Here is a 13,406-nt window from a genome sequence, read left to right as displayed (position 1 = left end):
AGGAGTCTTGCACCGGCTTTCGGGAGGGGCCCGGGGTGGTGAGAATAGCTTACAGATGTAGCCTGTAGTGGAGGGGAGCACAGAGAGCCCGGGCGGCTGGACGTGTCCTCCCACCTGTGTCCTCCCACCTGGACCACCTCATCCTTGTCTGCACTCACCTGGGCGCCCACGTCCACCACTGTGTATTAGTGTCCTGTGGCTGCTGCCCCAGACTGAGGGGCTTCAAACAAAACACATTTATTCTCCGACAGTTCTGGACGTAATGAGTCCAAAATGGGCCTTATTTGGCTAAAATCAGGGCGTCGTCAGGGCTGGGTCCCTTCTGCAGACCGAGGGAGAATCCAGTTCCTTGTGTTTCAGCTGCAAAAAGCTGCCTCCAGACCTGGGCCCATGCTCCTTCCTCCGTCTTCAAAGTCAGCATTAGAGCATCTTCAAACCTGTCTCTGCCCCTGCTGCCCCTGCCTTTTCCCATAAGGACCCTGGTAATTGCATTGGACCCATCAGAGTAACCCAGGACAAGCTCCCCATTTAAAAATCCTTAATCTCAGCCTGGCTGGGTAGCTTCGTTGGTTGTGGGTTTTTTTCTGGTCAGGGCACATATAAGAAGAAACCAATCCTATATAATAAAGAGGTAATATGTAAGTTAACCCTCACACCCTCACAAGATGGCTGCCTACAACCAGGCCGGCAGAGGGGTTAGTGAGGAACGACCAAATGACTGAACAAACAGGCCAGCTGAGGGGGCAGTTGGGAGTGACCAGGCCAGCAGGGGGGCAGTTAGGGGTGATCAGGCCAGCAGAGGGGAGCAGTTGGGGGCGACCAGGCTGGCAGGAGGGGCAGTAAGGGGTGACCAGGGCAGTGGGGGGGGGCAGTTAGGGGCGACCAGGCAGGCAGGTAGATGAGCAATTAGGAGCCAGCAGTCCAGGATTGTGAGAGGGATGTCCGACTGCCGGTTTAGGCCCGATCCCTGGGATCGATCACTGGGATCGGGCCTAAACCGGCAGTCGGACATCCCCCAAGCGGTCCTGGATTAGAGAGGGTGCAGGCTGGGCTGAGGGGACACCGCCCCCCTCCCCCGCCGCCCTGTGCACAAATTTTGTGCACCAGGCCTCTAGTGAATATATAAATGAGTGGGACAACAAATTGATGTTTCTCTCTCTCAAACCAATAAAAATAAAAATTTAAAAATAAATAATAGCCTTAATCTCATCTGCCAAGTCCTTTTGCCATGTAAGGCAACATATTTACAGGTTCCTGGGGTTAGGACTGGGTGTTTAAGGAGAGCCATCATTCTGCCTACCACATCCCCTACAGTCTAATCTCGGCATCCAGCAGGGCAGAAATGCCAGGCTGCCTCAGGAGCAAACAGCTCAGGAGTCAGGGTGACGTTGAGCCAGGGCACTGGGAGCTGGCAGTGCTCTTTACGTTAGATTGAGTAGCATTTCTTTACTCCACTACTTCATCCCCTGGTCCCATCTGGCTCACTGCCTCCCTGGTTCCTGAGCTGCAGCTCTGGGACAGCCTGGCCCTCCGGGTAGACACATTCACCTGGAGCTTGGACCCTCTCTGCCCACACCCATGAGTCCAGGTCCCCCGAGGCATAATTCTTCCCTGTTATACCTCAAGCTTGGCTCCCCACCTGGGGCTCCACACATGTAGAGTTAAAAAATTATTTCCCTCACCCACGCTTCCTCACTCGCTTGCTAAGAAGCCCTTGAATCACCATGACAACGAGAAGCATTTGAGTCCTAGCATAACCTGTCAGAAATTAAAATCCATTTTTCAATGAGAACAGCATTTAAAATCATGGAGACAAATCACTGAAATTGCACCATGCTCAAGGTACATTACAGGTCTGTTGGATGAATGAGAACTGACCTTTCCCTTGAACTTTATTTCCATGGCAAAAATGCTACTGAACAGCAAGCATTCATCAGCCGTTCCTATCTGACTGATAGCGTTCCAGCTACTCTGCTGAACATTTCACTGCATTGCCTAGTCCACACAAATGCCTCCATCACCACTCCTCCCTAGGAATTATATTATCTCAATGGTAGCTTCAGTTCCCTTGCTATGCTGGGCAGACTCTGCACGTGCCTCTTTGCCTGATGGAAAGAATTTACAATATTGAACCTCAATGGAAGGTTAATGGGAAGAGCCAGAAAATACAATGAATGGGCAAGTTGTTAAACTTAATGCAGTCTGTACAGCAGGTGAGGGAAGCATCCAGAGGTGTGTGGAATATGGGCTCAAGATCAGACCTTCCTGAATTTTAATCTGAATTCTGTCATTTCCAACTGTGTGACTTGGGCAAGTATAACTTTAACCTCCTCATGTCTAGCTTCCTTGCTTTTAAGTGGGAGATAAAAATAGTACATTTCCAACCCCATCTTCCTGGCCTGCCTGAAACTAGAAGTTGAGTTTACCAGACATGTGCTTGCCCATTCTCCTTTGCAGATAGAAATGAAGTCTGCCGGGGAAGTTGGGAATGTAGTTTCCTCGATCATAAAAGGCATGGGAGGAGCCCTGGCCGCTGTGGCTCAGTTGGTTGGATCTTCGTTAGTCCCATGCACCAAAAGGTTGCTGATTGATTCTTGGTCAGGGCACATGCCCAGGTTGTGGGCTTGATCTCTGGTAGGGGGCGTGCTGGAGACAGCCGATCCATGTTCCACTCTCACATCAATGTTTCTCTTTCTCTCTCCCTTCTACTGTCCCTAAAAATCAATTTTAGAAAAGGCAGAGGATGAGATTCCTCTCTCCGCTTTGGGTGTTGTCATGTGAGAATGCGATGTTCGGGACTGCCATAACCATGTCACCATGACAGGAAGGCCAGAAGGTGGAGGTGCTCCCTGACACCCTGCATTGCTGACTGCCCAACTAACTCTGGGACTGCTCGCCTCTCTGCTGGGTATGTCGAATGAACTCAAAGAGTCTGGAGACCTTGGCTAGAAGTCAATGATAAAGATTTATTTGAGGTTCTTAGAGTTTGCAAACTGGAAACACATCTAGGCAATACCCAGAGTGTCCTGAAGAAGAAAGACAAGCTCAGAGTTCTTGGAGTAAAAAGTACATCCTTGGGAAGAATCAGTCCTGCATTCGTAGCTTCTGGATTGTTCTGAGGTCATCTCTAGATGACTGGTGGTCTGAATACATGAGCATCCTTTCCTCTGTCTTTCAGTGGCTAATCAGAGGGTTGTCTGGAGGTCTGATATATATGCAGGCATTGATGCAGGCCTGGAAGAGTCAAAGGTTAAGTTCCCAGGCTAGTTAAAACAAGAATAGAATTCTTTCCAATTCTGGGTATTTATCTTGAAGAAATCCAAAATACTAATTTGAAAAGACATATACACTCCTATGTTCATTGCAGTGTTATTTACAATAGCCAAGATATGGAAGTAGTCTCAGTTTCCATTGATAGATGAATAGATACAGAAGAAATGGATGACGGGAAACCATAAAAATCTTAGAAAAATCCATAGTCAGCAAAATATCACACATATCTCGTAGCAATATGTTTACCAATGCATCTCCTAGCACAATGGAAACTAAGGAGAAAATAAACAATGGGAATACATCGAAATAAAAAGCTTGCGTACAGCAAAAGAAACCATCAACATAACAACAAGAAAGCCACTGCATGGGAGAAAATATTTGTCAATGTTACTTATGATAAGGATTTAATTTCCAAAATCTATAGGGAACTCATACAACTTAACAAAAGGAAGATAAACAATCCAATCAAAAAATGGGCTAAGGACCTAAATAGACACTTCTCAAAAGTGGACATACAGAAGGCCAAAAGGCATATGAAAAAATGCTCAAGGCACTAATCATCTGAGAGATGCAAATCAAAACGACAATGAGATATCACTTCACACCTGTCAGAATGGCTATCATCAGCAAATCAACAAACGACAAGTGTTGGCAAAAATGTGGAGAAAAGGGAACTCTCGGGCACTGCTGGTGGGAATGCAGACTGGTGCAGCCTTTGTGGAAAATAGTACGGAGTTTCCTCAAAAAATTAAAAATGACCCTAACTGGTTTGGCTCAGTGGATAGAGTGTCGGCCTGTGGACTGAAGGGCCCCAGGTTTGATTCTGGTCAAGGGCATGTACCTTGGTTGTGGGCACATCCCTAGTAGGGGGTATGCAGGAGGCAGCTGATCGATGTTTTCCTCTCATTGATGTTTTTAACTTTCTATCCCTCTCCCTTCATCTCTGTAAAAAAATCAATAAAATATATTTTTTTAAAAAATTAAAAATGGAACTCCCATTTGACCCAGTGATTCCACTTTTAGGAATATAGTCCAATAAATCTGAAACACTAATTAGAAGTAATATATGCACACCTATGTTCATAGCAGCGCAATTTACAATAGCTAAAAAACGGCCTAAGTGCCTATCAGCAGATGAGTGGATTGAAAAACTGTGGCACATCTATACAGTGGAATACTACACTGCTATGAAAAAGAAAGAACTCTTACCATTTGCAACAGCATGGACGGACCTGGGGAGCATGATGCTAAGTGAAATAAGCCAGTCAGAGAAAGATAAGTATCACATGATCTCACTCATTTGTGTAACATAATGAACAATATAAACTGATGAACAAAAATAGATCCAGAGACATAGAAGCATTAAACAGACCATCAAACCCCAGAAGGAAGGCAGGGGAGGTTGGGTGTGTGTGTGTGTGTGTGTGTGTGTGTGTGTGTGTGAGGGGGTGTGTGTGTGTGTGTAAAAGATCAACCAAAGAATTTGTATGCATATAAGCATAACCAATGGACACAGACAACAGGGGTGGGAAGGCCAGGCATGGGATGTGGGGGCGGGCTAGGAGAGGTCAATGGGGGAAAAAAGGAAACATATGTAATACTTTCAACAATAAAGAATTTTAAAAATTAATTAATTAATTTAAAAGAAAAAGAAGTGAATGAAATCTTGCCATTTGTGACAACATGAATTGTTGCTAAATGAAATAAGTCAGGGTATTATGCTAAATGAAATAAGTCAGATGGACATAGACAAATACTGTGTCATTTCACTTATAAGTGGAATCTAAAACACAAAATAAATAAAACAGGAACAAACTAATAGATACAGAGAACAAATAGATGGTTGTCAGATGGAGGGGGGGTTAGGGGGATGGATAAAAAAGGTGAAAGGAATTAAGAAGTACAAAAAAGGTGAAAGGGGTTAAGAAGTACAAATTAGCAGTTATAAAAAGTAGTCATGGAGATGTGAAGTACAGCATAGTCAATAACCTACACCAGCCGTGGGCAAACTACGGCCTGCGGGCCGGATCCCGCCTGTTTGAAATGAATAAAACTAAAAAGAAAAAAGACCATACCTTTTTATGTAATGATGTTTACTTTGAATTTATATTAGTTCACACAAACACTCCATCCATGCTGTTGTTCCGGCCCTCTGGTCCAGTTTAAGAACCCATTGTGGCCCTCGAGTCAAAAAGTTTGCCCACCCTTGACTACACTAATAAAAGAGAAAATGCAAATTGACTGTACCTTCATGATGTCCACCAGCCAATCAGAAGTGAGTATGTAAATTAACCAAACAAATATGGTGGGTTAATTTGCATGCACAGGCACCGAGCAGCCGGGGGTGGGGCGGAGCGGGATGCTTGTGTCATCACCATGGTGATGACATAGGCGTTCTACACCGCCCCGGCTGCTCTGGGCCTCTGGGAAGTGTGGGAAGGTGGAAAGGCAGCTCCGAGCCTGAACGAAGGGAGAAAGGTGGCTCCAGCCGGAGCGAAGGCAGTGCCAGAAGCCAGGTGAAAGAAGGCCCATTCTTGCACAAATCTTCGTGCATCGGGCCTCTATAATTGTAATAACCTTGTATGGTGCCAGGCAGTATTAGATTTATTAGTGGGATCACTTCGTGAGGTATATAAATGTCCAATCACTATGTTACACACTTGAAACTAATATAATATTGTATATCAGCTGTAATTGAAAACAATTTTTTTAAAAAATTAGAATCACCCCTCATGCCTCAACCTATTTCATTTTTTTAAGTAATTTAGCAACTTGACCATTGTGACCTCATTCTATTTTTTCACTCTATTCCTCAGGTCAGGTGATTCAGTGACTCTGTGGTTTAGGCCACTGTCAGCTGAGTAATTAGATTTTTGCAACTTAAAGCATTCTAAAACTGATACAGCCTTCTGTCTTGAGCTTAGCCCTTTGCCAACCTGCAGTACGGAAGCTGGAGGGGTAGTAGAAAGGTCCACCATCGGCCGGGTCCTCAGTTTCGGTGCTGCCTCTTTCCCATTGTGGCACATGCAAAAGTTATAATATTTGTACAGCATGGAGGCTGGGCCAGTCTCCTTCCGGCACACCTCCCACTGCCCCCTGGGCAAGCGACACTAATGCTCATTCTTGTTCCAGGCTCCAGCCCAGGATCCCACATTCCACTTAGTGGTCCTGTCTCTTTGGTCTCCTTCAATCTGTGACAGCTCCTGTCTTTCCTCGTCTTTCATGACCTTGACACTTCGGTAAGTACTGGTCAGTTATTTTTGTAGGATATTTCACAGATTGGGTTTGTTGGATGTTTTCTTATGGCTAGATTGACATGATGCATTTTTATCAAGAATGTCAAGAATGCCATCTGCCCATCTCAGTCTATCATATGTGGGGGTACGTGATGTTAGTATGCCTTATCACTGGTGATGTTGACCATGATCATTTGTTAGAGTGGTGGCTGCTGGGTTTTCCCACTGTAAAGTGATTATTTGTCCCCTTGGCAATTGATAAGCGTCTTGGTAGAGATTGACACTAACCTCCTTCAAATAACCTGTTCAAACTTCTGCCCACTAATTTTAGCGCCCACTTGTGGATCTTAGCTATGGTGTTCTAAAGATGAATTTTATCCTCATTCCCTCATTTATTAATTGTAATTCTTCTGTAAAGAATATCTGCCCCTTCTCCCCTATTAATGCTATTTATTCAACTATTTATATCAGTATTGACTTAAGGATATTTCTTTTATTCTTTGAATTATAATTCAATACTATCATTATTTTGCTGCTCAAATCGTTCCAGCTCTGGCCATTGGGGACCCTTTCAGGTTAGCTCCTTTGACACACCAAAGGCTCCAGATTGATCCTGGATTTGTCTTGCTTTGATCCTATAATCATCCACTTTTCCAAAGGGGCCCTAGTCCCTCTTATTGGAGAAGGGTATTTAGGAAGCAAGTTCTTCATGCTAGGTGGCCTTCTATGTCATTGTAAGATAGTTGAGAATCAAAGTGTGATTCCAATTCAGTGATGAGAAGTATAGAAATTAGTGAGGTTACAGGATTGCCCAACGTTACCCAGGTCACAAGTGGCAGAAAAAGTTCAAACCAGGGCACAGCCTGCACTCTGGACCTTCCACTAGTGTGAATGCCTCATTTATTATAAACTAGTGACCCGGTGCATGGATTCATGCACATTGAAAGGAAATTAATTAGAAGGTGGCCGGCGGGGTGGGACTGGGCAAGAAGGGCTGGACACGCCCTGGAGCCAACCTCCCGTGGTCTGCAGAGTGAGCTGGGTCCCTCTGGCAGGTGGGACCCCTTGGCCTGGCTTGTGGGGCTCTCCAACACTCCCTGAGGGCTCCCGGAGTGCAAGAGGGCACTCTGCAAAGTTGCTGTCGTACAGAGTGTGGAACACAAATGAAAGTGTGCCCCAGCAACAATATAACCCATGGCTGAAGGTGAAATCTTGTGGCCCTTTAGGAATTGGGCTCCCTCCTCTCTGATTTCTGGGTGTGTCACCCAAGAACCTCCACTGCCAAGTCACTGCAACTCTGTAGCTCCTGCATTGAGCAGCTGCCTGCTGGTAGTCAGTGCATGTCATAGCAACCAGTTGGATGGTTGGACACTTAGCATATTGGCCTTTTATATAGAGAGATAGGAATCATTACTTCGCAGAAAAAATGCAGATGCCAAAGAAATGTGACTTCTGGTTGATAGAATGTCAAATAAAATAGATTCATATATCAAAACAAACTTGGCACCTAATAAATACTTTTGGATCTATTTTGTTCAATGAATCATCATTACCATTAAATAGTTCTTGATCTCTATCTCTAGTAATAAACTATCCCTACTGTTCAGTTGTACTTTCCTTTCCTTCTGGAACATGGTAGAACATATGTGGAAAAAAAAAATGTGAAAAACAGAAAAATAGAAACAATGGCAGGTTCATTTTCTGGGTCCCCGTGGTCTTGGCTGGAAAACTTGATGGCAGAAATTGACCCTCCCTTTGCCATGTTGCTTTAGTAAGCCAGGAAACCAAGGCTTGGGGATGTGAGCGGCTCACATTGGTGAGTGGTGAGCAGAGCAGAGTTTGCATTAAGATCCCCACCTGCCTTTGACCCTTATGATCTGGCCAATTACAGTTCCACGTAGGACGACGTACCCCAGAGGCACAGCCTGGGCAGGATCACAGGAGACTTCTCTGTACCTTGTGGTATTCTCTGACCTTTGGTCATCTGTGAGGACCAATCCACACTGCTGGGTGTTAGGTCTGATCAAATAATTGAATGGATACCCTCTTCCCTGGGAACTGACCTTTAGTCTACTTCACCACCAACCTTCCCTTTCGCTCAGACCACCTTCCATTTGCTAAGACTATTACCTCTCCCCTCCGGACTTGTCCAGGCTCCCGCCCAGAGAATTCCCTGCCGAAAAAGCCTGCCTAGAGTCCTTTAAAATCTCTGACTCCCCATCCCTGTGTGTTGGCACCATTTTGGGGCCCAGCCCATCTGGTGTGTAGGTAACCTAATAAATGTATAGGTCATCTTATCACTTCTGGGCTACTGCATTCCTCCTTCAGCAAACCTAACACTGGGGAGGAGACCTAACAATTCCACTCCCTTCCTGTTTTTCTGTGTCTAATCCTCAACACCAAAGCTGCCTCCTGCTTCAGGAGTGACCAAGAATCGGAGACACACATAACTAGAGAGAGAAAACCATGGTGGCTGGGCTGAGTGAGATGGATCCAGAGGTAGGGGACCTGGTTTCCATGCCCAGTTTTGCATTAACAAGTTATTTACACCAGGCAACATCTTTCCTCTCTCTGAGCATCACTTACCTGGCCTTGAGATGATTGGTTTGGACTAGATGACCTCTAAGACCCTATCCTGCTTTGAAATTCTTGGAAGCTTCACATTTCCTCTCAGAATTTCCCTACCAGGGCCTTGGGCCAGCCGGCGTCTCATTGGTAGAACTCTTTCGCCACCTAGTGGCCAACACAGAGGCCTCTTTCTTCCCTAGAATGACTTCCCACAGATCTGGGCTCCACTGAAGCAAGAGAACAAAGCCGGTTCAGCCTTTCCTTTGCTGGAGTGCGGCAAACTGCCAGACCTGGGAGAAGCACATGTTTCACTCACGTCCTAGAAAGATATTTTCTGTGAACACACTGCCACGTGCTATGGCAAAGGCCTGGTGTGGTGGGCATATGGCTACAAAGCTAGGCTCCCAATGTCAGGTACACCCAGTGAGGTGCCCAGGTGAATGCAATCAGGAGGAGGTGTGTTTGGGTTACTCCCTGCGTGCTAATTGGCTACCTGCTGGTCCTTAATGCTTTAAGCTGCTCCCCAGTTAACACTCATTAAGCATTGCTTGCTGGGCCCTCCCCTGCTGTCAGACCCTCCTCCAGGCGTCTGAAGCAGAAAGAGGAGGAGGGACCCCTTGGGCCTCCTGCTGACCCTGGCGCAGTCCTTCATCGTTTGGACGGTCCTCCTGGGTTTTCCTTTCCCTGAAATTCCCATTTCAACAAAGACCACTTCTGAGGCCTGCCTGACCCCCGTGTGAATCCCTGTGTCACCCCAGAGCCGTGGTACATTTTCCTACGCATCCTGGCATTTGCCAGGTGTTGCCACTGATCCCAGAATGGCAGCCCCTACCTGCTTGCTCATCACCTGCTCATGATGACTGCTGTTTTCCTGGGGCGGGAAGTTCCCTGACTCTGCTTTTATTTTCTCTATCCTGGGGAGGCAAGTACAGACAGCATTATTGGAGCCCATTGTACAGGCACGAAAAACAAGGTCAAAAACGGGTGAGGTGACTCTCCCCAGCTATCCAAACAGGGAGAGGCTGAGTTACAATAGAATGAAGGAGTTCTGACTCCCATTTCTCACTCCCTGGGGTGTTTCAGAATTTATTTTTTTATGATCTCAGTGAGGGGCCATTGGTTAGTTACTTTTCACCACAGACACTATTGAAAACTATCAATTGCCTGTGCCTTAAATAGCTGTCTTTTTTTTTTTTCTCGTGCCAAGCAAGACAATAGAGTCAGAGGGTGGAGAGCATGGGGCTGGGAAGCGGACAGCATGGGTTCTTTTGCGAAATGGCCACCACCACGGTGAGGCTTCAGGAAATTCCAACCACTGAGGCTTTCATTTCCTCGTCTGTGAAAGGAAGGGACTGTTAAATGTTCCTTGCCTTCCAACACTCCTTGTGTGTAAGGAAAGGGCATTTCTGATTTGTGAGTTTCAATATTGGTAACCACGATCTACCCAAATAAAACGATTCAGTGAGGATATCTTTGCTTAGTAATTATGTATCATTTACCTGGCCAGTCAGATCATTTAGGTGGGTTTATTACTTTATTGGTTTTTAATCTTTCTTTCCTTTCTTTCTTCCTTCCTTCCTTTTCCCTCTCTTTCTTCCCTCCCTCCCTCCCTCCTTTCTTTCTTTCTTTCTTTCTTTCTTTCTTTCTTTCTTTCTTTCTTTCTTTCTTTCTTTCTTTCTTTCTTTCTTTCTTTCTTTCTTTCTTTCTTTCTTTCTTTCTCTCTTTCTCTCTTTCTCTCTTTCTCTTTATTCTTTCTCTGAGAGACCTGGCTGGTCCTTTGGCACAGAACTTCATTCTCAGGTTAAAATTCCTTTAGGGCATGATGACAGGTAGCTTTCACCTTGAGTGCCCTTCAAACCAGTGAGCACTGGCTGTCAGGAGCTCGGTGTTAACGGTGTTCTAAGGCTCCACAGGAGTGATCGATGAGCCATGTCTGCCGTGGGCACGGGCTGGGTGCATGTGGAAGGGCAGGGCGGTATCTATGACTCAGCGCAGCATTCGCGAGGGCCAGGGAAACCCTGCCATGCTTAAGGCACAGCGCGACTTACAGGCAGAGAGGAGGTGGGAATCCAGGCCTCCTCCCTCCGAGCTCAGCTGCCTCCCACCCAAGCCTTCCTCTTGTTGGGTGTCACGGCAATCGGGTGCTTAGAAGGTGCTTTCTGATGATGACGTTGATAAGATTAATGGCACGGAGGCACCAGGCTCTCTGCTGTGCACACCCCACAGATGTGTTTCTTGCTTCCTGTGGGACAGAAAGCCTCAACACTCGACAGGAGCTTGTCTGGGAGACTTTAATGAAGGCTCTAAACCAGCGGTTCTCAACCTGTGGGTCGCGACCCCTCTGGGGGTCAAATGACCCTTTCACAGGGGTCGCCTAAGACCATCGGAAAACACATATATAATTACATATTGTTTTTGTGATTAATCACTATGCTTTAATTCTGTTCAATTTGTGACAGTGAAATTGGGGGTCACCACAACATGAGGAACTGTATTAGGGTCGCGGCATTAGGAAGGTGGAGAACCACTGCTCTTAAGACTCATGTTCCCACTAAAAGGGGCCTTTCTCCTCCCGGCCAGGTCCAAGAGAGACTTCTAATAGTTATGGCTGCACCACTGGCCCGCAGCAGCGGCAGAAGGGCCCCAGGCTGCAGGTGGGAGGCCCACGAGAGGGGAGGCAGGGGCCGCGTCTGCATGGGCAGTGGGGGCTTCCGCGTGGCTAAGGCACCTGCCGAGAGCTGCGTGGAGGCCCCGCCCAGGTGGGCTCGCTGTTCTGTGAAGGAACGTTCCGCGCTCCCCGGCTGGCAGCGAGTGCCGGCCCATCAGCCGCCCCTGACTGCACACCCAGGGCCCTGGCGGCTTTCTCACGGGCGCCCCGGAGCTTCTGCCCCGAGCGGATGCCTGGGCTGCGCGTTCCCACCGAGCGGGCGTGCCTGCGGGCCTCCATCGGTCTCCCTCTCCTTCATCTGCAGGCAGCGCAGCCGCCCAGGGTGCGCAGGGCGCCCTTCCCCAGGCCCAGGAGGGAGAACGCGGCCGGTGGAGCAGGCAGCCTGGGCCTTGGGCTGGGAGACCTGGCACCCACCCATGGCCCTGGACCCTGAATGCCCTTCTGTCCGCAATGAAATAAAATCTACTCTTTAAAAAACCATCCGCGTTGCCAAAATCCTGATGAAAGGAGTGCAGTTGACACGCTGCTAGGGAGGAATTCCTCAAGCTCCGTGGGCCGTGACCCCTCTCCAGGTAGGCCTGGCCTGGCTGAGCACGAGGGGTTTCCCCAACACACTCGCCTCCCTCCGCAGGGGCGTGGCTCCTGGGACGACCCTCCTGTCCCCAAGGGTTCCACCACACCCTGCAGGAGAGGAGGGAACACTCACTCCATTGCTCAGGCTAAGCTGAGTCCCCTCTAGTTGAGCCATCCTTGCCCTGGGGACGGGATCAGGACATTTGTGTCAGCATTCCTGACCCAAGGCATCTTTCCAGGTTTCTGTATCCACTGTCCCCATTTCGTGTTCAGATCCACATGCACTTCTCTGCATTTTATTACAGGAAGAGGCTGCTCCCTATCCTTAGACAAATCAGTGAGCAAACATGTAGTGAGTACCAGTCTGTTCCAGGCACTGTGCCAGGCTCAGGGCCCCCATGGGTCCTCAAGAGGCTTTCATACCTGCAAACCCACCGCCACAACACAGTACAAAAGGCTGTGCCACGTGGAAGGGCGTATTGGGTTCAGGGGAGGGGCACAAAGTAGGAACCATTATTCCCCCCCCCCCCCCCCCCCCCCGCCCCGCAGGGGAGGCGTTGAAGGAGGCAGGGGTGCATCCCACTGCCTGGAGTTGTTTGGGGAATAGAAGTGGCAACACGGAGCTCCTCCACACGCCCTTAGATCCGCTTGCCAGGTCTCAGCCCTGGTGGTCACGGGCTGTCTGACTGCCCGGTCTGGTGGGGACCAGCATCTGGGGCATGGATCCAGTTCTCCAAGCCCCCAGGGCATGGTCGGGACAACAGGACCCTAATTTCCCACAGTGGGAGCTCCGTTTATCCATCAGAGAGTATAGCCGTCCAGAGAGAGGCCACAACCTTGCCCAGGAAATCCCTAACAGAGTTTTTTTTTCATTAAGAGTTATGTTTATCTAAGAAACACTCCAAGTTGGGGCAGAAAATCTATACTAATAAAAGAGTAATATGCTAATTAGACCGGGAGATCTTCCGGGAGACTGGATGTCCTTCTGGACAAAGCCATGGTGGCAGGGCTGAGACAGAGGTGGTTAGGGGTGAGCAGGCCAGTGGAGGCTGGGGGGAGTGGCAGTTGGGGGTGAGCAGGCTGGCAGA

The 13,406-nt window shown here is 47.9% G+C and overlaps 1 long non-coding RNA gene across 2 annotated transcripts in view; it reads left to right on the top strand.

The window, feature by feature from the left end:
- The window catches only part of LOC132230891 (uncharacterized), a 29,575-nt gene that overhangs the window by 2,820 nt on the left and 13,349 nt on the right, over positions 1 to 13,406 (top strand). The window contains exons 2-3 of one of the 2 annotated variants that reach the window (XR_009451952.1): positions 2,741 to 2,908; positions 6,406 to 6,512. This is a non-coding gene — a long non-coding RNA (uncharacterized LOC132230891). The remainder of the gene's footprint in view (positions 1 to 2,740; positions 2,909 to 6,405; positions 6,513 to 13,406) is intronic. The other variant, XR_009451953.1, reaches the window with a different exon arrangement.

Source organism: Myotis daubentonii, chromosome 3, assembly GCF_963259705.1.
Source record: "Myotis daubentonii chromosome 3, mMyoDau2.1, whole genome shotgun sequence".
NCBI classification, from domain to species: domain Eukaryota; kingdom Metazoa; phylum Chordata; class Mammalia; order Chiroptera; family Vespertilionidae; genus Myotis; species Myotis daubentonii.
The sequence above is the reverse complement of the archived record's forward strand: the minus strand, read 5'-3'. Positions and strand labels throughout refer to the sequence as shown.